Genomic DNA, 11,883 nt, shown 5'->3' with positions numbered 1-11,883 from the left:
ACAAACCTGGTTCCTGCAACGGTCAAGCTGATGCGCTTTCTAGGTCATTTGACACTTTGGACGAGGAGTCCAACCCTGATCCTGGGCCAATCATTCCTACCTCATGCATTGTTGCCCATTCTACCACCCTGGAATCAAAAATTCCTCCTGGTAAGACCTTTGTTCCCACGGAGCTAAGAACTAAGATCCTTCATTGGGGACATGATTCCAAGGTGGCAGGTCATGCTGGGTTTCTCCGATCCTTCCTGCTTATCAGTCGTCACTACTGGTGGCCTAATCTCCGCTCGGATGTTAAAGACTATGTTAAGGCTTGTCATGTCTGTGCTCAGTCTAAATCTTCCACTCAAGCCCCTACTGGTCTTCTCATGCCCTTGCCCATTCCTAAGGAGCCCTGGTCTCATATCGCCATGGATTTTATCACTGATCTTCCACTGTCAGAGAATAATACGGCCATTTGGGTAGTAATCGATCGGTTCTCCAAGATGGCTCATTTTGTTCCTCTTCCTGGTCTCCCTTCTGCCCCTGCCTTGGTTCCCATTTTTGTACGAGAGATTTTCCACCTTCATGGTGTTCCTTCTCATGTCGTTTCGGACAGGGGTGTGCAGTTTACTTCTCGTTTTTGGAGAGCCTTTTGCAAATCCCTCGACATTACCTTGGATTTCACCTCTTCTTATCATCCCCAATCCAATGGCCAGACTGAGAGAGTTAATCAGGAGTTGGAGGTCTTTCTCCATACCTTGGTCTCTGCCCATCATGATGATTGGGCATCACTATTACCGTGGGCTGAGTTCTCCCACAATAATCATGTCAACGTCAGTTCTCAGAAAACACCCTTTGTCACTGTTTATGGATGACATCCTCAGCTTCCTCTTTCTATGACTTGTTCTTCTGACATTCCAGCTTTGGCTACTGTTCAGGAATCATTCAATTCCATGTGGGCTGACGTTCATGATTCCCTCCAGAAAGCTGCCAACAAATTCAAGAGTTTTGCTGACCGTCGCAGGCGTAAGCCACCTTCTCTTCAGCCAGGAGACAAAGTCTGGCTCTCCACCGGGAACATCAAACTCTGGGTTCCTTCTCTCAAATTTGCCCCAAGATTCATTGGTCCGTACACCATAATTTCTAAACTGAATCCAGTTTGTTTCAAGCTCCAGATTCCCAAAAGCCTCAAAATCTCTAACTCCTTCCATGTTGCCCTTCTGAAGCCTTTAGTCTTCAATAAGTTCTCTCGTCCTCTCTCTACCGTAGCACCGGTCTCTGAGGATGATCAGGAGTACGAGGTTAGCCACATTTTGGATTCCCGACTCTGTAGAGGCATTCTCCAGTACCTCGTGCACTGGAAAGGTTTTGGTCCTGAGGAGAGGTCGTGGATTTCGGCTTCCGAGGTCTTTGCACCTCGTCTGTTGAGGAAGTTTCATTTGAAGTTCCCCTCTAAACCTGGTCCCAGGCGGGGAAGGGGGAGGCCTCCTAAGAGGGGGGGTACTGTCATGGTTATGCAATATAGTTTGTCTGCTTACCTGTCTCCATGTGTTCATTTCTAGAGACCAGCCGACCCTCACCTGACTGCTTTTATAATCCATCCTCTGGCATGGCTCCACCCTAGCTCCTATCAGAGAACTCTATATTAACTTGTGCACTGCTAGCCAACCCTGCTGATCAACCTTTGTGTGTTAGCTTCCTATTACCTGCCGTGTGCTCTGCTATTGTTTTCCGTTACCAACTTTTGCGTGTCCTTGACTATCCCTGTTTGCCTGTGATCCTGACCTTTTGGCGTGTCCCCGACTTTTCCTGTCTGCTTGTGGCCCCAACCTTGGCTTTGTCTCTCACCATCCCTATCCTCCTGTTGCCTACTGTGGGTGTGAGCTGGGGGACCCTGGGGGTCGCGACCTGGAGCCAGTTGCAGCCAAGTCCTCCTCACCACTCGAGGCTCTGGTGAACACCTGCTGGCTCTTAGACTCCGCGCCCCAGGGAATCTTACGCTCTAACCCCGGTGGGATCCATCTTGGTGTTCTGGCGGCCCTGCCTTCCTATCACCTTGACCCCCGTCAGCAGCAGTCAGACATAGGGTCCACAACCTTGCGGTGCACTCCTAATCCCTACGGTGTGCATCTGTCACCTGGCCTCAAGGGGACCCGCCACCGAGTACCTGTCACAGTCCTTCAGAGTACCCAAATACCAGTCACCAGGCCATCAGAGAACCTGTCACCTTGCCATCAGAGTACCCGAGTACCTGTCACCAGGCCATCAGAGTACCCGAGTACCTGTCACCAGGCCATCTGAGTACCCGAGTACCTGTGACCAGGCCATCAGAGTACTCAAGTACTTGTCACCAGGCCATAAGAGTACTCAAGTAGCTGTCACCAGCCCATCAGAGTACCAGAGTACCTATCTGCAGCCCATCAGAGTACCCGAGTACCTATTTGCAGCCATGCCTCATAGAAAATATGTTTGGGTGTTTGCTTTCCAAAATGGGGTCATTTAGTAGGTAATTCCATTGTCCTGGTGCTCCAGGACCTTCAAAATTGTGATGGGTAGGATTGAAATGAGATGTGTCATTTATGCTCCTAGAACGCCTGAAGGTACTACTTCAATGTTCGGCCACTCTATGTGACCGGGCTGTGCAAAAGTCCTACACATGTGGTATCTCCATACTCGGGGGGAGTAGCAGAATGTGTTTTGGGGTGTAATTTTTGCTATATACATGCTATGTGTTAGAAATATCTTATAAATTGACAACTTTGTGTTAAAAAAATGTGTTTTCATTTTTTTCCACATTTTCCAAAAACTTCTGGAAAAAAAATGAACTGTTCAAAAAACTCATTATGCCTCACAGATTATACGTTGGGTGTTTGCTTTCCAAAATGGGGTAATTTTGTGGGCAATTCCATTGTCCTGGTACTCCAGGGCCTTCAAAAGTGTAATAGGTGGCTGTGAAATGAGATGCGCCATTTTTGCTTGTAGAACGTCTGAAGGTACTACTTCAATGTTGGTGCTCTGTATGTGGCCAGGTTGTGTAAAAGTCTCACACATGTGGTTTCGCCATACTCAGGAAGAGTAGCAGAATGTATTTTGGGGTGTAATTTGTTGTATGCATATGCTGTGTGTGAGAAATAACCTGATAATATGACAATTTTGTACAAAAAATAAAAATATATTAATTTTGCAAAGAATTGTGGGAAAAAAATGACAACTTAAAAAACTCACCATGCTACTTACTTAATACCTTGGAATGTCTACTTTCTAAAAAGGAGTAATTTGGGGGGTATTTGTACTTTCCTGACTTGTTAGTGTCTCAAGAAACGAGATACACCTGATGTAATGAAGGCCTGATCAGATGTGATCAATTTTCAGTGATTGGCACCATAGTTTGTAGACTCTATAACTTTCACAAAGAACAAATAATATACACTAATGTGGGTTATTTTTACCAAAGATATGTAGCAGTATAAATTTTTGCCAAAATGTATGAAGAAAAATTACTAAGCAAGCAAAATTTTATGACAGAAAAAAAGAAAAAGGAATTTTTTCACAAAATTTTAGTTTTTTTTACTTATAGCACAAAAAATAAAAAACCCACTAGTGATTAAATACCACTAAAAGAAAGCTCTATTTGTGTGGAAAAAAGGATGCAAGTTTCATATGGGTACAGTGTTGCATGACTGAGTAATTGTCATTCAAACTGTGAGAGCGCTGAAAGCTGAGCATTGGTCTGGTCAGGAAGAGGGTGTAAGTGCACTTTATTGAGGTGGTTAAATATCGTACCTGGGGGTGTCTATAGTATGCCTGTAAAGTGGCGCATGTTTCGCATGCTTAGAACAGTCCCTGCACAAAATGACATTTTTAAAGGAATAAAAGTCATTTAAAACTGCTTGCGGCTTTAATGTAATGCCTGGTCTCGGCAATATGGATGAAAATCAGTGAGACAAATGGCATGGGTACCCCCCCCCCAGTCCACTACCAGGGCCTTTGGGTCTTGTATGGATATTAAGGGGAACCCGCACCCAAATTAAAAAAAGGAATGTTTTTTGAAAATTTGGAGTTTTTAGTGAAACAAGGATTGGTGATAAAGCATCAGTGGAGAGGAGACACATTTTTCCCATATCAACTCTTACAGGAGAGAATTTCCCTTCCTAGGGGTAGATTTCATCTCACTTCCTGTTGTCTCCTTCCGTTTGCAAGTAGGAGACGTTTGTAAGTTGGATGTTTGAAAGTAGGGGCCTGCCCTATATGCTCTGCAGAAATTGGGGCCTAAGGTGTTGCCACAACACTGTAAGCCCTCACAGTTACTCTTGGTGGGCGCTGGAACACCCTGCTGTGAACTATTATATCAAGAATTGTAATTACATGCCATTGTTGAACAGTGGTAGAAAAATTGGGCTTTTGGTGGTGATGCTGGTGCCACAACACTGTAAGTCCTCACAGTTACTCTTGGTGGGCGCAGGAATGGGCCCTGCTGTGAAATATTAGATCAAGAATTGTAATTACATGTCCCTGTTGAACAGGGGCATAAAAATTGGGCCTTAGGCACTGGTGCCACAACACTGCAACACCTCACAGAAACTCTAGTTGGAGCGCAGGAATGAGCCCTGCTGCAAAGTATGGCATCAAAAATTGTAATTACACGCCCCTGTTAAACAGGAGCTGAAAAATTGGGCCTTAGGCACTGGTGCTGGTGCCACAACACTGCAACCCCTCACAGATACTCTAGTTGGAGCGCAGGAATGAGCCCTGCTGCAAAGTATTGCATCAAAAATTGTAATTACACCCACCTGTTAAACAGGGGCCGGAAAATTGGGCCTTAGGCACTGGTGCTGGTGCCACAACACTGCAACCACTCACAGATATTGTAATTGAGCGCAGCAACGAACCCTCCTGCAAAATATTGCATCAAAAATTGTAATTGCACGCCCCTGTTAAACAGGGCCTGAAAAATTGGACCTTAGCCACTAGTGGCGGTGCCCAGAACCAAAAATGTTCTTACAAGCTATCAGCATGATCATTGAGGAGGAAGAGGCTGGTCCCCCAGCATAACAGGATAGTCACTCAGCATAGGCAGTCTTGAAGGCATCTGACATTTAAAAAAAAATTATTCGGTTACATCAGCATCAGGTGCTTGGTAGCTGGTGGTGATCCAAGATTGATTCATTTTTATGAAGGTCAGTCGATCAACCGAGTCGGTGGACAGCTGCACTCTGTGATCGGTTACAAAGCCTCCAGCAGCACTAAATGTGCGTTCCGAAAGAACGATGGATGCAGGACAGGCCAGTAGCTCAATTGCATACTGTGCAAGCTCTGGCCAGTGATCCATCCTCAAGACCCAGTAAGCCAGAGGATTTTCGGTGGGAAAGGTGTCCAAGTCTGATCTTGCCCCTAGGTATTCCTGCACCATGTAAATCAGACGCTGGCGATGGTTGCTGGAACTGATCATACCTTGCGGCTGTGGACTAAAAAATTGCCTGAATGCATGTAATATCTCCATAGAGACAATCATGCTGGGATATGTAGTACCACAGCATCTTATTCTAGGCTGGGAGCTGAACCCCAGTTACTTACACAGTGCATGCTGGGAGTTGTAGTTCTTCATGCAGACAGAGATTGCTGGGACTTATAGTTCCTTTAGAGCCTGAGCAGAGGAGGCGGATCACACCGTGACCGGACTGTAGTCTGAACAATGGCTCCTCCCTCCAGAGCTCTGTGTGGGGGATGGTCCCTCCTCCCCCGCTCTCCACACACTGACACCCAACACCGAGGCTGGGGCTCCAACTGCCTGCCCTCCCCCACACACACACAGGGCTGATCCAGGAAATATTCGATCGCCAATCGGGAGGTCAGGAAGGAATTTTTTCCCCAGCTGGAGCACATTGGATCATGCTTTGCTGGGTTTTTTTGCCTTCATCTGGACCAACTGCCCCTCCCACAACCCAATACACCCACTCATCTACCACAAAGAGGGGACGCTGCCACCCTGGGCATGGAGGGAGTGTGGCCAGTGGAACTTCCCCCCTAGTTTCATCTTCCCTCACTCCCCCATGCCCAGTGTACTGGTAAAACCCCCTGCCCCCACCTACATGCAATCATCTACCACCAAGGGTGAAAATACATCAGGCTCTGCTACACCCACTCATCTACCATGAAGAGAGGATGCTATCACCCTGGGTAGGGGGTGATTGTGACCAGTGTAACTTCCCCCCAAGTTTCATCTGCTTTCACTCCCCCGCGCCCAGCGTACTGGTAAAAAACCCAGGCCCCACCTATATGCAATCATCTACCACCAAGGGTGACAATGCCTAAGGCTCTGCTACACCCACTCATCTACCACCAACACAGGGCTGATCCAGGAAATATTCAATTGCCTCTCGGGGGATCAGGAAAGAATTTTTTCCCCAGCTGGAGCACATTGGATCATGCTTTGCTGGGGTTTTTCGCCTTCCTCTAGATCAACTGCCTCACAACCCAATACCCCCACTCATCTACCACAAAGAGGGGATGCTACCAGCCTGGGTGGGGGGTGAGTGTGGCCAGTGGAACTTCCCCCCAAGTTTCATCTGCCCTCACTCCCCCACGCCCAGCGTACTCCCTGCTCCCACCACCAATGGTGGCAATGCCTTTTACTGTATAGTGTTTTCTACATTTGCAATATAGTCCCATCTGTGGGATTTTTTATTGGATATTGTAATAAAATTTGACTTAAAACTTAACAATACATGTCGGTGTGGTGTTTGTTTTATGTGAATAGATGGGGGTGGGGATTCCATTTGGTTTTCCTGATCTGCCCACTGGCTAATTAAAAAAAAAAAAAAAAAAAAAAAAGCACTTCTATGGCCAACCTTAGGGACTTTAGCAGCCCATAGATTATGCAATGGGTGGAAGGAAAGAAAATTGCTTGATTTCCCCCATCAACACAGATGGGGAAATCCCTCCCATAGTGCTATTGTGTTTTGGCGGTGAGGAGCTTTTCCTGCCGGTAGAACAGACTGATCACTGCCGGTGGCTAAAGCTGCCGGCAGTGATCACATAAAAAAAAAAAATCCCACAGACTGGTTGTACTGAAGTCAATCGATTTCAGTACAACCATGGATTGAATCTCAGGCCTGTCCCTGCTGAATCAACCGAGGTTCAATCCTTCTGTGGCCGGCTATAGATTGTAAGATCCGAGAGGGCTGATATGAATGTGCAATATAAATGTGTAAATTGTCGGCATTATAGAAATACCTGTGATAAATAAAGTACATTTATGTTTCAATAAAATCCCGTAAATTGAAAAGTTGTAGCTGGTAACTGGGTCTCTTTATGGGGTATTTAGTGAAAGCAATAAAGAGTAACAATCCTATGTAGGGACAAACCTGCAACTAAACATATATAGAGAGTTAGGGCCACACTTTACAGAGGAGCCTTGGTGGGCCGCTGCGGCTTCCACATAGATTTGCAAATGAGTGCAACAAAAGCCTCTGTTTTTACCCTGAATTGTTAGAAGGGACAATTTGTTTCTTTTGCTGGCTAGCTGGTAAGTCTGCTGGGAATTTTTTTTTGCCTATATTGTGCAATCTCCTTCCATGGGCAACCATAAAAAGACAGAGAGGGCGCCCAGACCTAGTGCTTTATCCTAAAACCATCCCTTTATTAATATAAAAAGTGGTAAGTATTATACTCACAAAATGACAAATGTATCAAGCACATCACATAGAGCACCATCATCCAATCCACATTGCATCATGTGGTAGGGGAAGGTGAAGATCCAATACGCTAACGCATTTCGAGGACTAGCTTCTTCAGGGCTCTGAGGAAGAGGCTAGTCCCCGAAACATGTTAGCCTATTGCCTCTTCACCTTCTCCTACCACATGACATGAGGCAATGTGGATTGGATGACGGTGCACATGTGATGTGCTTGATACATTTGTCATCTTTTTAGTATAATACTTACCACTCTTTATATTAGTAAAGCGATGGTTTAAGGATAAGGCTATTTCACATTGGGGCCGAGTTAGCGCTAAAGCACTGCTCATTTTAGCGGTGCTTTGCAGCCGATAGCGGGACGCCTTTAACCCCCGCTAGCGGCCGAAGATGGGGTTAAAAGTGTTCGTGTTTGCGGCACATCCAAATGGCTTTTCAGGTGCTTCGGAATCACTGCCCATTCATTCCAATGGGCAGGGGCAGTTTGGGAGCTCTGTATACAATGCTCCAAAACCTCCCCAAAGATGCCGCTTCCGGGACCTTTTGTAACGTCCCACAAGCGCACCGCCCCAGTGTGTGAGCACTTGGGTTTTCACATTCAGGCGGCATGGGAGGCAGTTTACAGGTGATATTTCTAGCGCTAAAACACCTGAAAACTGCCTCCAGTGTGAAAGGGGTCTACAGCACTTGGTCTGGGCGCTCTCTCTGTCTTTTTTTGGTCTCAGTTGTTCCAGACTCCCCCAGTCCTAAGAGGCAGCAAGACGAAGTGCATCTATACAAGCCGGGGGGATATATAGCCAACTTACATTGTGTGGATCCTCTCCCAAGCGCAGGAGGTTTTTGTGTGGATTTGCTTTTTGCTCCTTCCATTTGCACCTTACTATGAAGGCAAGTTATACATTGGGGTGGTTGCCATCTTTTTGTATGGCCTGCTCAGTGGATTTGACGTGGGGACACAAAGAATGCCTTCAGCTGCCATTGCGCTCTTGCTGGGTTTCTAATGTGTCCCTGTACCTTTAACACCTTCCCGCCCGGCCGTAAAATGAGGGCTGGCCGGGATATTCACCATTCTGGGTGGACGTCATATGATGTCCTCCCCAGAATGCACCTCGCACACCCCACAGGTTGTGCTGCAGCCGGACACAATGGATGACAGATCAGTGTACCGACGTGCTGCCGGTGCCATGTGATCGCTGTGACCAATCACCGTTGACCACATGACAATTTTACAAAATGAATGGCTTCTATTTATGCCATTCATTGTGTACTATTGTGTTGCTCTCTGTGATTGGCCACAGTGATCACACGGCAAAGACAGGCCCAGTCACAGCCTATCTGTACCATGTGATTAGATGTGGCTAATCACAATAGTAAACATGGAATGAATAGATTTCATTCATCAAAAATGGTTGCTTATACCAGTGAAATATAAGCAAATCATAGTGTGTAAAAAATAAAAATCCTGCTCACCTCCCCTGAGTAGTACAGTGTTACTATGTATGGGAAGACTGTATTGCTCTGGTCACAGTATGTAAAAAAATAAATTATAAAAACGAAAAAAAAGTCATTAAAAAAATTTAGAAAATTATTTTAAAAAAATTTAGAAAATTGAAAAAAGAATCTTACTTTTTTTTTTTTTTTTTGCATTCTGTCACCAGTGTCCCTGATCACTGCCACCCCAGTTATATGAGGACACTGTACTGCACTGGTGACAGTATGTACAAAAAATAAAATAAATTTTTTTTTCTTCATTTCTTCATTTTCCTTGCAAGAAAAGATTACAACTTCAAAAAATCCCCACTGTGCCTCTTGCTAAATACCTCAGACTGTTTACGTTCTAAAAAGGGGGTCATTCAGGGGGTATTTGTACTGTCCTGGCATTTTTGGACCTCAAGAAATGAGATTGGCTGTCAGTACATCAGGATTGATCCATTTTCAGATAGATATCCCATAGCTTGTGGACTCTCTGACTTTATATTCAAAGAAATGTAGCAGAATACATTCTGGCCTAAAATTATGAAGAATTATTATTTATTTGTTCCTTTTCATAACAGAAACAAAGAAAAATGTGTTTTTTAATATCTTCTGTCTTTTTTTGTTTATATAATAAACAAAAAAACCCCAGTGGTGATTAAATGCCACCAAAAGCTCTATTTGTGTGAAAATCTTTTTTTTTTAATTTCATTTGGGTTCAGTGTTACCTGACCGCGCAATTATTCAAACTGTGACAGCGCTAAAAGCTGAAAATTAGCCTGGGCAGGAAGAGGGTGAAAGTGTCTGGTATTGAAGAGGTTAATGAAAAGAAAAACAGCAAAATGGATCCCCTGCAGCTGACCCCCCCCCCCCCCCCCCCCACCAGAAACAACAGACCCCAGCAACAACAGAATTCCAACAACAATAGAGCCCCCCACCAGCAACAATTGGTCTCCCAGAAGCCAGCATCAGTAGACCCCTCCTTCAACAGTAGATCCCCCCCAACAACAATATAGCCCCCCACCAGAACCAATAGGTCTCCCAGGAGCCAGCATCAGTAGACCCCTCCCTCAACAGGAGATCCCCCCAGCAACAATAGAGCTCCCCACCAGCAACAATAAGCCCCCCCCCATCAGAACCAATAGGTCTCCCGGGAGTCAGCATCAGTAGAACCCTCCCTCAACAGTAGATCCCCCCAGCAACAATAGAGCCCCCCACCAGCAACAATAAGCCCCCCCCCCCCCATCAGAACCAATAGGTCTCCCAGGAGCCAACATCAGTAGACCCCTCCCCCAAAACAGTAGATCCCCAGCAACATAAGACCCTCCCAGCAACAACAGTTTCCCCTGCCAACAACAATAGACCCCACCCCCCTCGGGATAATAGATCACCCAGCAGCCAGCATCAATAGACCCTCCAGCACCCCATGGAATTACATACATTCAGCGCTGGAGATGCCGGAACTGCACTTCCCTGCATTAACACTGAATAAAGCCCTGTGCTTCGGGTGGTGTGAAGCCCGCCATCTAGGAAGAGGCAGGGCCCCGATGGCGCCATTATTACATTTTATAGACATAGAAAAAGATCTTCTCACTCCACTTTTTCAGAAAACCATAAATGCGGCTTCTGCCGACCGTCCATTCACCAAACCATCCTTAGACACACACATTGTACTACTCCCCGAACCACGCCAAGATATGATGCATTGCAATATTTAGCCACCAATTTCATGCATTAAACAGTTCCGTCTGCCCCATACCGGTTTTACTCCTACAGAGCAGCCGTGCTGCGCAGGATCACGTATTTGTACGTGATCTGTGTTCCCGAGCCAGGTATGCGCATGCCGGCCAGCCGGGGGTGCTGTGATTTGTTCCAGCACCGATCAGTCTTCGGGTCCAGGCCAATCATTTTTGCCCTGGACCTGCTGATCAGTTCTGACAAATCACAGAACAGCATGTGCCTGCATTTATAAAACACAGGCACAGGAAATGGCGGCCTCTTCTCTCTTGGAGCCTTTTACATTTCCGGAGATAGAAGAGATATTATCAGACAGTGATAAACAACAGCACACTGGACGGGCTGTGGCCAGTGGGAGAAGAAAATGTCCTGGCGTCAGTGGGAATAAACAATGCCCTATCATAGGTATTAGAGGAAGTAATAGTCCTCCCTGTTTTGTATAAGGGGGAGTAAACAATGCCCCATCATTGTCCCTTTCTGATCGATGAATGTGTGAGGAATCAAGACAGCTGCTGCGGTGTAGCCCAGGTGCCAGGACACAATTTCCAGCCCCCATTGTGACCTGGGGCCTGGGTTTTGTCGAGCCCTGGATTAAAGGGAGAAAAAGTGCCCCATCATTGGTAGCAGTGGGAGGAATAGTGCCCCATCATTGGTGTCAGTGGGAGGAATAGTGCCCCATCATTGGTGTCAGTGGGAGGAATAGTGCCCCATCATTGGTGTCAGTGGGAGGAATAGTGCCCCTTATTTGGTGTCAGTGGGAGGAATAGTGTCCCATCATTGGTGTCAGTGGGAGGAATACTGTCCTATCATTGGTGTCAGTAGGAGGAATAGTACCCCATCATTGATGTCAGTGGGAGGAATAGTGCCCCATCATTGGTGTCAGTGGGAGGAATACTGTCCTATCATTGGTGTCAGTAGGAGGAATAGTACCCCATCATTGATGTCAGTGGGAGGAATAGTGCCCCATCATTGGTGTCAGTGGGAGGAATACTGTCCTATCA

This window comes from Lithobates pipiens, unplaced genomic scaffold (genome assembly GCF_037356315.1).
Source record: "Lithobates pipiens isolate NorthernLeopardFrog02 unplaced genomic scaffold, aLitPip1_a1.2 Scaffold_27, whole genome shotgun sequence".
Classification (NCBI taxonomy): domain Eukaryota; kingdom Metazoa; phylum Chordata; class Amphibia; order Anura; family Ranidae; genus Lithobates; species Lithobates pipiens.
Note: the sequence above shows the minus strand (reverse complement) of the source record.